Source organism: Macaca fascicularis, chromosome 4, assembly GCF_037993035.2.
Source record: "Macaca fascicularis isolate 582-1 chromosome 4, T2T-MFA8v1.1".
In the NCBI taxonomy this organism is placed as follows: domain Eukaryota; kingdom Metazoa; phylum Chordata; class Mammalia; order Primates; family Cercopithecidae; genus Macaca; species Macaca fascicularis.
The window spans coordinates 44,168,561-44,182,479 of record NC_088378.1 but is presented as its reverse complement, the minus strand read 5'-3'; the positions used below and the strand labels follow the sequence as shown (position 1 = coordinate 44,182,479).

General features: G+C 35.7%; 1 long non-coding RNA gene across 1 annotated transcript in view; it reads right to left on the bottom strand.

Moving 5' to 3' along the window:
- Positions 1 to 407: 407 nt before the first annotated feature.
- LOC107129381 (uncharacterized) overlaps positions 408 to 13,919 on the bottom strand; it is a 120,651-nt gene continuing 107,139 nt past the window's right edge. Inside the window, exons 4-5 of the long non-coding RNA XR_001489855.3 lie at positions 7,336 to 7,405; positions 408 to 1,120 (exon numbers count right to left, since the gene is read on the bottom strand). This is a non-coding gene — a long non-coding RNA (uncharacterized lncRNA). The remainder of the gene's footprint in view (positions 1,121 to 7,335; positions 7,406 to 13,919) is intronic.

Sequence of the window (13,919 nt, the reverse complement as noted above, 5' to 3'; positions counted from 1 at the left end):
CTCAAATTGAATGATCATACATATAGAATTTGTTGCTAAATTTTAATTATATAATATCTACTTATTTAATAAATGTTTATTGTGCCACTACCTTGTGCTAGGTTAGGACCAGGGAATAAGCTGATAGACAAAATTCTTTGTTCTTAAGGATCTTATATTCTAGCAGTGGTTAAAAATAATAAAACCAGAGCAGAGAGAGAGGGAGATAGAGAGCAAAATAGAGAAAATGGTTGAAAATCACATTCTGGAGGTGGCCAGTGACAGTTCGGCATAGAATAGTTTGGAAATATATTTTAATGTATACATGAAACTAATTCGAAGCAGAAAAGTCATAAAATCCAATTTACCTTTGAAAAGATTTACTCTGATGACTGTGTAAAAAATAAGAGGAGCAAGAATCAAATTAAGATCATAGAGGAGTTTATTGCAATAGTCTTAGCAAGCAATGTTGAGTTTTTGAACCAACATGTTAGTGTAAAAATTCTTCACAAATTGTTGAATTTAGGGGTTTTTTGTATTAACAGTGTTTGCACATCAATTAGATATGGAGTAGGTAGGAAAGGAAAACAATCAATCTTGGCCTTATCAAAAAGGGGGATTGCCAGTGCCTAGATACAGGTAAGCATTGACACTCATGAGGCTTAGGCCTCAGGACTCCTCTCTTTTACAGACTCTTTCCAAGACTCTTGTCTGACCCTAAAAGTGCATTCATGTTGTTACATATTTTTTATACCTTCCAAAACTAAACTGATGGGTTCAGACTACCGTCTCTTTACCCTGGGTCACATCACCCCTAAGGTCAAATGGCATTGAGGTAGTTGTAGACGTTTCTGGATCCAGCTAACAGGAAGTTGCGCTGGGGATTGCGGTAAATTGTTAAACATGATTCCTGATAAATCACTCCTTTTTTTGTCCAGATCCCTTTGCAATGTAACTCTACTGCTCCCTCCGTCAAGAAGTAGGGTCTATTTCTGCACCCCTTGAACCAGTCTGGTCTTGTGACTTGCTTTCATCAATAGAATGTTGCAGAAGTAAAGTCTTAAAGCCCTGTTTGGAGAAAACATATACTTCTACTTTGAGTATTGGAATCCAGTCTCCACAAAAAGAGGTCCAGGCTAGCCTGGGGAGACAGAGAATGTGTGGAGAAAACGATCATAGTGAACGGACTACCATATGGAGAGTGAAGTCACATGGAAGAGAACCACATTGCCCCAGTTTGACAGTAACAGCAAAGCCCCGTTTATTGAGAATGAAGCAATCTCTTAGCCCTAATCAAGTCACCTCAGCTGACATCACATGGAGTAGAGACAAGTCATCCCCACTGAGCCACAAATATCCAACCAACAAAACTATAAGCAATAAAATGTCTACTGTTTTAATAATGTGGGACTTTTTTTTCTTGCATAGCTGTAGATAACTTGTATAGGATAATTTAGTTTGATTTCAGTAGAGTGTATTAATGTGGTCTGTAGTCTCTTTAATATATGGTTAGGTTGTTGCTTTCTCTCCATGTGTGGGACTGGGCTACAGGAATAGTCATGCCTCCCATTGTGCTGACTGTCCTGGCATCATGACACCAACGTACAGGGCCAGAGATGCTACAACAAAATGAATCTGTCCTATGATGACTGGCACCCAAAGTATGTGAGCATTGGATGAAAAACAATACAGAAATGTACAGGGCCAGAAAAACTGTGAGGAAAATTCTTCCCAGAATTAGCTGTGTAAAATTCTAAGTGAAGGATAGGTTCTTATCAATAATTGATCAAAATGGAAGTTATTAAAAAATACAAATTATCCATTTGCCATGTAATTTGTATGAGACTTACACACAATGAAATTTACCAGAAATGTATGCTTCTTGGGCACAAACCTATATCAAAAGAACATAAAGTAAGTATATTTGAGAAGGATCATGCTCAACAAACACTTCGCAGATATTTTTTCTATGAGACCCACAGCTTCTAAATATGACAACAATTTTGAAAATTTTTATGACATCGTCAATGACTACTCTGAAGCTAAAGTAAACTTTCTAAACTGTCAGGTATTTAAATTTTATTTTAGTTTATTTTTATGGTTAATTTTTTAAAGAAAGGATTATGCTAGAGACAAGAATGAATATCATTTTATTGTTTCTATAGAAAATACTATAAATTGTGTAATATGGAGAAATGACCATAAATGTGTGGCCAAAAGTAGGAAAAAAAATTGTACAGACATGGTTGAAGCACTTGATTCTTTCAAATATTATGTTATTTTCTGGATTTTCTGATTTTGCAGTTCTTCACCTTTTAAAATTTTGTAATTTATTATTGTGATGTCTCATTTTAAAGAAATAGTTAGGCCAGCCATGGTGGCTCACACCTGTAATCCCAGCACTTTGGGAGGCCGAGGCAGGTGGATCACCTGAGGTCGAGAGTTCGAGACCAGGCTGGCCAACATGACAAAACCCCATCTCTACTAAAAACACACACAAAAAAATTAGACAGGCATGGTGGTAGGCACCTTGAATCCCAGCTACTTGGGAGGCTGAGGCAGGAGAATTGCTTGAACCAGGAGGTGGAGGTTGCAGTGAGCTGAGGTCTCCCCACTGCACTCCAGCCTGGGTGACAAAGAGAGACTGTCTCAAAAAAAAAAAAAAAGGAAAAAAAAAAAGAAAAAGAAAAAAGAAATAGTTTTGTGGCAACCTAATTTTGAATTTATATCTTTTAATTATTTTTCCTAACAAAAGCTGTCTAAATGGTATAAATTTCAAGCCTCAAAAAGTCAGGCTATAACCTTGGTGGTGCCATTTACCATAATTAGAACACTGAATTTAATATTGAAGGTATAAAAAGGCTTTGGAAATTGTAATTTGCTACCTAAGCATGAAGTCTTGCCATCTTTATGTTTCCTTTCCAAAAAGCACTGAATGCATCCCCAGTGTCTAATTGTGTAAAACAGCTGAGACGTCACTGCTTTCCAATCTCTTCAAGGACAAGTGCTCATCTCGGCTCATCTTGGACCCCACTTTAGAACCCAGGGGAACCGGTAAGTGTTCTAGGCTACACAATAGAAAGGGAAATATACAAACAGGGCTGAGGATATCTTGGGACACAGCAGCCATCAACATTTTAGGATGACCGACAAGCAATAGTCAAGGAGCTCCCACTGGGCAACTTTCTCAGCTCTAAAGAGAAGAGCCAGAGCATATCCCCAGCCCTGCTGTGACATGGTGCTCACCTGGTGGTCAGTAGGTGGTCTGAGGCATTGGCTCCATTCCCTCATTGTTTTTTGCTTCTAGCAGTAATAGTTGCTACACAGCCTGTCAATTAAGACATTGCTCCCCTACACCTCTAATTATTATTTCTTTTTCTTTTTTCTTTTCTTTTTCTTTTTTTTTTTTTTTTTGAGACAAAATCTGGTTCTGTCACTCAGGCTGGAGTGCAGTGGTGGGATCTCAGCTCACTGCAACCTCCGTCTCCCGGGTTCAAGTGATTCTCCTGTCTCAGCCTCCTAGTAGCTGTGACTACAGGAGCTCACTACCACGCCAGCTAATTTTCGTATTTTTAGTGGAGACGGGGTTTTGCCATGTTGGCCAGGCTTGTCTTGAATTCCTGGCCTCAAGTGATCCATCCACCTCAGCCTCCCAAAGTGCTGGGATTACAGGCGTGAGCCACCACGCCCAGCCACCTCCAATTATTTCTGATGAATGCTTCAAGATCCTCTTTGGAAGCTTGAAAACAAAAGAAAAAAAAAAAAAAAAAACAACCACCAGCCAACCAATGACAAAAACTTGCTCTTTGTTTTCTTGCTAATTTATAATTCTCCTGGAGCCAATGTGAAAAGAGAAAAGTCATGTATAAAAGTAAGCACAAATAATAACATATCAACAAATACTCACATGTACCCCACAAATATATAAAATGTTAGGTATCAATAAAATAAAATAATCAGTATTCAAAGCTATTTCAGAGTCAGAAATGCATCTCACCAATTATATATATCTATAAACATCACAAATAATAGGATAATTGGGCATGTCCAGGATCATATTAGAGAAGCAATGTGCTCCCAGCTTTGAAAGATCAAATTCTTCACCCACTTGCAGATGATATAATTTTAACATCCAATTCCCCTGTCTCCGTTTTCAGCTTCTCCAGGACTGTGAACAGATTTCCTCAGTTTTTGGTTTCAGTATTCCTCCACTGGGATATCTGTCTCGGTTTATAAACATATTCAGATCTCTTCAATAATTTAAAAAAGAATACTTCCCTGAATCCCTGTTCAATATTAACTAACTGAAACCTACAGGGTAATGAATCTGTTTTTAAAAAAAGAAAGATAAAGAAAATATCTGAGTTTTCTGTAATATTATACGGACTTGAAAGGCAAAGAGTTAGATGACATTTTCACATAATGTGTATATTGTTAGATTAAGTATGATTTATGTGTTTAAAATTAAACCATTTCTTAAGTTTTATACGCAATATTAGAAGTGTTTCCTACTTTATGGCATAAATCTGGATATCCATATGTAAGTTGACAGCATTTGAGGCTTCTTTTTATAATAACTGGTAAGATTTTGCCCATCTGAACTATGTAGTTGGTCATTTCTTTGAAGCATTTACCTATTGTCTGAAAGCAACTAAAAATGTAGGTTTGTTTAGGATATGAAAACTAAGTTACCCTGTGGCCCCAAAACCACATTAGATACTGATTAATTACTTATATTCAACTGAAACATTGACTTACACTAAAAACCTTAGGTCCTATATGTCCTATGCCTAACCTACTCAGTACAATGTGACACAAATTCAACTTGATTTCCTATACTTCTTATGCCAAAATAAAGCTATTTCTTTATTAAAACTAAACAAATGAATGCTATTAAGGTGGCAGCTTCATATTCTCGTAAGGTTTTGCTGCTCAAACTAATCTTTAAAGGTTTTACCAGTGATACTATATAAGTGGGTTTGCATCCACATGTGTAATGCCTGTATTTCTACCAAATCACTTACAATGTCCAGATGGACATATTTGTCTAAGTTAGCCAAACTGTGGCAATGTCTTTTATATGCCAGATAAAATCTGTTAAAATTTGTATCTTTTCCTATGGGCTTGGGTTTTTAATTTTAAAACAAAGATTTTAAAATACTGAAACCTACAAGATGGATTTTAAGTTATTAAAATTATCAACAATAATAATATAATCATGCTAATACACATTATTTATTATAATCTGGGGATAATTTAAGAGAAAAAAACCAATATCTCCTTTCTCAGTGAACATCAAATAAGAGGGTGGTTGTGATAGTTACAATTTTGTCTTCATTTATCTTTATAGAATAAACTTTTGGAGAATGAGCTATCATTAGGAAAACTTTCACTTTATATTTTTGTCAGTTTCCATATTTTGCTATAAAGTACCAGAAACTTGAAACTTTCAAATAAATTTCAATTTCTGAAAATATCAACTCATTAATTATGACTTTTCAGGTCAGCTTTCTGGTTCTAAGTCTTTTTTTTCATTGGTATAGTCCAGTTTCTTTTTCTTAGTTATGCAGGAATTATAATATGGGTCTTCTGTCAGAGCTCTACAGCTCCTAAAGCAAGGTATCACATATCTCCAAGACTGCCGAACAATGGAAGCAAAAAAATAAAAAATGAAAAAATAAAAAACCATGAATTTTGCAGGCATTTATGAGAATATTTATTAAAGAACATATAGTACACAGAAATAGTGTGGAAGTCCAATATTTTATTGAGTTCTCTTTTCCGTGATGTGACTTTTTTTTTCTATTCAGACTTATGAAAGTATAACTGCATTACAGCAGCCTTGGTTTCAGCAATATTCCATAGCTTAACAGTCCATCCTTCAGTAACTCATTGTGATGAAAAGGTCACTTGAATCTGCCAATATAGTTTATCTCTGCTTCAGCTTACATTAAGAGAAATATGTCTCAGAATAAGCCTAAACCCATATAATAGATACTTCTGTACCTATAGGCAAGATATCTAGGAGGAGGACATGTGATCAAGTAGAAAGTACACCCCTATCAATGAATTGTACACAATTATCACACGTAGATCTACATAGCCTACCTTTTATGACATACTCACTTTATCACCACAGTTCTGTAGTTCTTTAAGCAATGTTGAAAGCATTCTGTTCTTATTTTTGTTTTTTTCTGTTTTGTTAGAAAACATGTCTTTCTTTCATGTCCTTGACAAAATTTCAAAGTGTTTAAATATATGCACATTCACACCATCTTCTAGATTTGTTAGATTTTCAAAACACATGAAGATGAGACTAGATTCCAAACTTTGGTCAGATAAGCAAGAGAAACTAAGGCAAAAGTAAAGGAACAGAAACCTCGTTCAAATCCCAACACCTCTACCAGCTCCTCCAAGTTTACATTAAACCTCCAGAAAGGTGTGTAGGGTGGTAAACATACTTCTAAAAAAAATCTTAATGCTCAAGAAAAGCTGATACACAATAACTGCTATCATAGTTCCACTCAGAGAATCTTCTGTCTTTATTTAAAGCATGCTATTTCCTTCTTTCGGAGTTCAGAAGCAATAATAAAGAAAAAGTAAAATGTTTTCCCCCTTATTTAATTACAATCAAATGAGGTTATTGCTTTTCCTATGAACCAAGAATCAAGATATTGGAATGAAAATAAAAACTAATTTGACAAAAGAGACTACACAAAATCACTTTGTTAATTTAAAAAAAAATTAAATTCACACCTCAGTCACAGAGACCTACTGGGAAATGTTCATCTCGCTTAATTAGTCTTGGTAAAATCTAAATATCATCAGCTTATTTTGTGAATGTAGTCAGCTGATACTCAGATGGGAAGCTTAGGAGAAACTGCTACATTGTCCAGTACAAACATGTCATTCACTGAGCTGGACCCAAACTTCCCGCTGTGTCCTTCCCCCAGTTCAAAATCCCCCTAGAGTTTCCAAAAAACAGTGTTAATAAGATAGGTCCTTTCACCAACCCACACTCATAACTAAATTAGAATATAACAATGCTTAGCAGAAATGGATATTTTCCCCAATAATTAGCAGGGAGAAAAAATATTTTGCATAAGTGTGTGCTTTGTCTTAAGTTTTGAACTAAAGGGTGGGGGAATAGCTTGGTTCTAGTTACCATCAGGACCATTCATCAGAATTAAGATCCTAGTATTACAGAATTGGAAGCCTCCTGCAGAGGTCATCAAGCCCACCCTCCTCCCTATTAATCAAGGGGAAGCCCAACATATGCTCCAGCGTGCACTATGATTTGTAATTTGAAGTTGACAGGGTATAGAGTTCTCGGAAACTATGAATAAATTACCTTACCATTTTCTGTCTTAGTATCACCATCTCTAAAATGAGGACAAGAGTAACTATTTCAAAGAGCCATAGCAAACTGATGTGAAATTCACAGAAGAAAAGTCATATTGATAAATTAATGTAAAAGATTAGTTTGTGACTAATAACCTCAGATAGAAAAGAATACATGCTTAAAAAGGATGAAACATAGGTAGCTTAGTTTTCAAAAACAAAGGAACTAAATTTGAAAAATTAAAAATAACATGCAATAGAGAATATATGGAAATAGTCTCCCTGATATTTTATAATATTTCTTGATCCATCTCTGAATTGCTTTTTGTGTCATCTTTATGCCTCTAATTTCAGAATATTCAGCAGAATAATTGGTCTCCTGTTGTAGATTCAATGTTAAAAATAGCATTAATATTGTAGAGATTTGGAGGGTGGTATTGAGAATATTGATTAGCCAATAATTAGCATGTTCCTAGAAAGGAGCGTGGTTCTGAATCGAACAGAGCGTCCCTTTAAAAATGATGTACTGATACTTAATCAAGTTATGCAGCTTCCTTCCTCCCCTCAAAACAAAACAAAACAAAACAAAACAAAACAGTAGCTGAGTTATCCCTTGCTGGTCAGCATCAAAGCTGACAGAGTGACCCCAGAGCAAGAAGATCTGCTTCCGATTCTCTGGGTTCCCTGCCCAAGGGGAGGAGGAGCAGCTCTCAGGCAGACTGGAATGGGAGAGATCTTTTCAGATTTACACTCCTTCCTCAATGACAGAGTTGAAGCCATTTGGGGCTCAATATTGCAGCGTTAACTCCAGCCACTAAAGTACATCAAAACGGAAAAAAAAAAAAAAAAAAAAAAAAAATGGCAGGAATGCCATGTCTTTGCATCACATTTTCTTTTTTTTTTTTTTTTATCAATTTTATTTTTTATTTTTTTTTAATTTATTTATTATTATTATACTTTAAGTTGTAGGGTACATGTGCATAACGTGCAGGTTTGTTACATATGTATACTTGTGCCATGTTGGTGTGCTGCACCCATCAACTCATCATTTACATCAGGTATAACTCCCAGTGCAATCCCTCCCCCCTCCCCCCTCCCCATGATAGGCCCCGGTGTGTGATGTTCCCCTTCCTGAGTCCAAGTGTGTCCTTTGTAGGGACATGGATGCAGCTGGAAACCATCATTCTTAGCAAACTATCACAAGAACAGAAAACCAAACACCGCATGTTCTCACTCATAGGTGGGAACTGAACAATGAGATCACTTGCATCACATTTTCAAAAGCAAGGGGGAAGAGCCCTGTAACCTCTGAGAATGCAGGTAATACGAGGTAATAGGCAAGTAAGGCAAAAATACTACTATCTTCCTTCCCTCAGCATCCAGAAAAGATGATTACTGTAATAACCATCATATTTTGCTATTCATTAAATATTGTAAAACTCTGTAAGATGTGGAAAATGTGGATATCAACTCCTTAAGTAGCTGTGCTATCTAAGTGTCACAGTAACTAACCTTCTCTAGTTTCTCATCTTGTGAAAGAGTTTACCTGCTAGAACACAGTAACTATAGGATGCCTTTCCCTGCTTCACTCAAAAAAAGTACTATTCAACACATTATATATTTTTAATTTGTCTAATCTTTTTTTTGTTTGTTTGTTTGTTTGTTTTGAGACGGAGTCTCACTCTGTCGCCCAGGCTGGAGTGCAGTGGCCGGATCTCAGCTCACTGCAAGCTCCGCCTCCCGGGTTTACACCATTCTCCTGCCTCAGCCTCCCAAGTAGCTGGGAATACAGTCGCCTGCCACCTCGCCCAGCTAGTTTTTTTTTTTTTTTTTTTTTTTTTTTGTATTTTTTAGTAGAGACAGGGTTTCACCGTGTTAGCCAGGATGCTCTCGATCTCCTGACCTCGTGATCCGCCCGTCTCGGCCTCCCAAAGTGCTGGGATTACAGGCTTGAGCCACCGCACCCGGCCCCTAGTTTTTATTTATATCTAAACTTTTCTATTTGGTCAAATAAAGAATGAGGGAGTACATGAAATAACCCTAATTCCAAGGTGACCAGAGTAGTGAACCATGAACAAACGGATTCATACACAGAAACTTTTGAATTAAAAATTCACCATATAATCCTGGGTCACCACATGCATGTGTGTGGTCACTCACTATCACTACCCCTCACCCAGGAAGGCATCACTGATCAGTATAGAATATGCTTCATTTAGAGCTCTCCCCTTCCCTCCACACTCACCCTCACCTAAAGGCCTTGTGGTTTTTCAGTTTTTTCTCAGCATGTCACTCTGGGTAATTACTAACCATTTCCAAAATGAGGAAAAGCAAATGTGGACCCTCACGAAGCTTCTTGATCTCAAGGGCACTTGGGCCAGATGAAATCTAAGAGGTCCTTTACATCTTTCAAAAGAATCATCAGTGTTTCCTGTTCTGTAGAAATTTCCCTCTTCTAATTTCCTTTGAATAAAATGCTGTCCAACTGCATTAGTTATCTAGGGGTTGCCATAACAAAGCAGGATAGAGTGGATGCCTTAACCAACCAAAACATATTTCCTTGAAGTTCTGGAGGATGGAAGTCCAAGATTAAGATGTTGGCAGGATTGGTGTCTTCAGAGGGCTCTCTTCTGGGTTTGTACTTAGCCATCTTCTTCCTGTGTCTTCACATGCTCTTTGTCCATGTCTGTGTTCAATTTTCTGTTTTTTATATGAACACAAGCCATACTGGATTAATCTCCACCCTAAAGACCTTATTTTAACTTAATTATCCCTTATCTTATCAAAGACCTTATCTTCAAATACAGTCGCATTCTGAGGTACTGAAGGTTAGGACTTCAACACATGAATTTGGGAGAACAAAACTCAGCCCATAATATGCACATTACTTAAAACTGAGTTATTCTTTAAAAATAAGCCAAATTCCACAACATTATGAGGTATTTGCCTTTATATTTCAAATAATAATATATTTACTTTGATATATTTCAACTGCAATTTTTCAGTCATCTGTATCATCATGGTATGGCATCTATGGTAAATTGTGTATTTAAGTACTTGTACTGTTCTTTTCCTTGTGTGATATTTAAAGACAAAGTTAAGATTTGCAATTGTCTTTCCTAGCTGATTCAAATTCCTATATGATGATGACCTCTGACCTTGAATTTCTGCCTCTAAAGTTTCTCCTTTCTTCCTGTTGTTCTAAACTTTCCATGTATCCAGTTTCAGGATAATTTACATTCTTAGAAATCAATCTTCTGTCCTTTCTCTTTTTCCATTTTGATCTTATGCCTTGATACTTACCACTGTTACTAATAATCTCTCTTCTTAAAATCATGTGTTCAGTAAGCAAAGTTTTTTGGGCACATGGAATACTATTCCCTGAGAACTCAGCCTCAGTATCTATGTGTGTTCAGGTCTTCCTACATAACATTTCAATAGAAAAATCAGATTCCTTCTGACCTCAAAAAATGCTTATCTGCAATAAAAAAAAAAAAAAACTAGTTGCCGTTTAATAGTTGAAATGTTTTAAATGTATTTTGCTGCATACCTTCTGTAGCCTTTCAGCAGAATTTCATAAAAAGTTGAATTTGACGTTTTCCCCCCTAAGTTGATGAATTTCTTTAATTAGAGAAAAAAGAAAGAATGCATTTGGAAACACCCATAGAAGAACTCCCAAACTAGTGAAAAATCAAAGCTGTCATAATTGACGCAATGGAATAGACATATGCTGGGTATTTAAAATACCTAGCAATACCGGGAAGACTGAAAAATCAAAGATATAAAGCTCTCTCTTCTTCCTATTATTCAACAACATTAAACATTTCTTTAAATTCTTATTAACATGGAAGATCCAGACAAACCAATAATTTGGCAACTTGTAACAATGAATTAAATTTGTAGATAAAACCTAAAGCAAACCTTAAAATTAGACACTCTAAAAACATAGTTTAAAAGATCACACGACTGGTGTTGCAAAGCCTGTTTTGCTGTGCTGCTGCTTCTTAGAAACAATTTATTGTGTACCGAGTCAACTTAGTAGTATAAGATTTACAAATATGGAAGTATCTCAGACTGAAGTGTAGATACAGGTAGTTAATTCTAATATCTGCCCATTGAAAATTTCTTTAAAAAATGAATTCACTTAGGTTACTCTTACTCTTTGTTTTTTAGCAGAGAATCACTTATTAAAAGTTCATTCTTTCTATTTATGAAGTCGTTTTTATCCTTTCCTGACAGCAATATCCAACACACATAAATGTACTAGAACCCTTGAGTATTTCCCAGAAAACCCAAAAATGCAGTCTTTCCCTGAGTCACCTTGTACTTGTGCTGACAGATTGACTCACAGTCAGACTTGATGCTTTCTGGTTTTTTGGCCAGACTTCCATCTGCACAACGGGTTGGGGTATAAGAATATCTCTGCCTTGGCCACTGTTGTTTTCAGCACAGTTTCACTTGTTCAGTGTCCTTTACTTAACCTTGATACAAAAACAGAAGTCAAACCTAGGCATTTGCCTTTTACCAACTAAAATTTTATTAAATATGTGCATTTGTGTCTGTGTGTGGAACCGGAAGAGGCTAGGAGCAATGCCAAAAGGAAAAGTTGCAACACAAGTTTGAACAGCAAGTGTCTTTGACTTATTGCTGTGATTATACTAATTGCTCATCTACTTGGTGGGAGGTTGCAGGAAGCTGTTTTGAAGTAATCAAGCTGAGATGGGCCCTTCTATTTATAATAGTTCTGCAAATTCTTATACCCCAAAAAGATTTAATTACATTTTTCTTCTTTTAAAAATAGATTCATTCTCCCTTCTTCTCGCCATTTCCATTGCTTCAATCCAGTAAGAAATACTTGATACCTTCTTAGTTATTCTATGAATAAGCATAAATTATCCTTTATTTCATAGATTTGAACAGGAAGCCCTCAATATTCATTATTGGACTTGAAGGGCAATACAAACCTTCTACAAAATAACAATAATTATTTAGGCAATCTCTTGTAGAGGGCAAATTTTATGCACATATCATTCTCGTGGAAGTAGTTCTGTGTTACGAGAAAAACAATGATGACCTTTGCTCAAAGCTTCAATCCATATTTATTTAGTAAATATTTTATTGCTCTGATTGGCATTATCATATCACTGTATAGCTTCAGCAGACATAAGTCTTTGTTAGCACCATATGTGGTCTTTCATACTTTATTTCAATTTATTCTGGGTAAGAATTTTTTAATAAAAATTCAAATGCTGATAAACGATATTATTTTGGAACTCTTTAGGAGCCTAGATATTTCATGTGCTACTTTACCCTTCTATGCACAGTTCTCTTTTGCTATTTCATCCTGATAAACAAAGACTGCATCATTATCTGGTAAGAGCATGTAAAGAGCCACTCAAACCCAAAGACCTCACCTGTGTTACTTCCTAATTCAATGGATTTGGATTTTTCTGAGCCATAGTTTACTTAGCAGTATACACTGGACATTAATATCTATTTTAGAGTTATTGTGAGATTAAGTAACTAGCAGCCATAACATATATGGCACAAAATAGAAACTAAAGTTTACAGTGACTTTCCTTGTCTTCAAAATACCCACAAAATTGTATTGCCTGTTATATCTTTTAGTATCTTGGGCTTTAGGAACTATTTCTTATTCCTGTCTCTTGTTCATTCTCCTCTATCTTTAATTTGTCTTTAAATGTTAAGCAAGTGTTAATATAACAAATGGTATGAAACCATTTTAAGAAAAGCCTACACACAAATATGTAATTAGAAGTTCATAAATTAAGGTGTGATGAATTACATAAAATGAGTCACAGAATTATTAAGTACTGAACCTGAGAGAAACCTGAGAAATAGCTGATCCAATCCTCTGGTTTTGCAGAAGAGGAAACCACAACCAGAGAAGTTAATTGATTTTCTTAGGGGGATATAGCTACAATTTTTTAATGTAAAGCACTCTTGTGCATTACAAATAATTTCACTTTTAGAATTTTACTTTCATATTGTGTTTAGAAAAAACTAATATTAAATAATCTATTTTTATGAACAATTATGTAAAGTTGAACATGATTATTTTTATATGTGTGGAGTTTTGTACACGAGGCATGGTTTTATCTTCACAATCATTTCTCAACTATACTGTAGTTTTGTGTGTGCATCATACTTCACATGCACACAAAGTTTAGCTCTACTCTGGGATTTTCAAATGGCTGTTCTAGGTGGAGATCCTGGAACACATCCGCATCTTAATGAGACTCAACATCTAAACCTGTATAACTTTAGACAGAATTCAACCTGATACCATTAAGGAAAGAACCACCAGAATAGATATTTCAACATCTTAATCAGTCTAGAATTGAAGCAAGACTTGAAGAAGGAAAAATCCTCCCCAATTAAACCTAGTCTTTGAAAAAGTGGTTAGATATTTCAGAAGATGAAAATAGCATCCATAATAAGTTATCTCAATTTAGGCAAGAATTAGGAAGAAAAGACAATTCTCAGTTCTTCTTCCTAAATTTATCTCTCCCATCTTCCCCATAAGGAGCCACATTCTTCCCATAGGGACACAGGTAACTACTTGACCACTTCTTCTT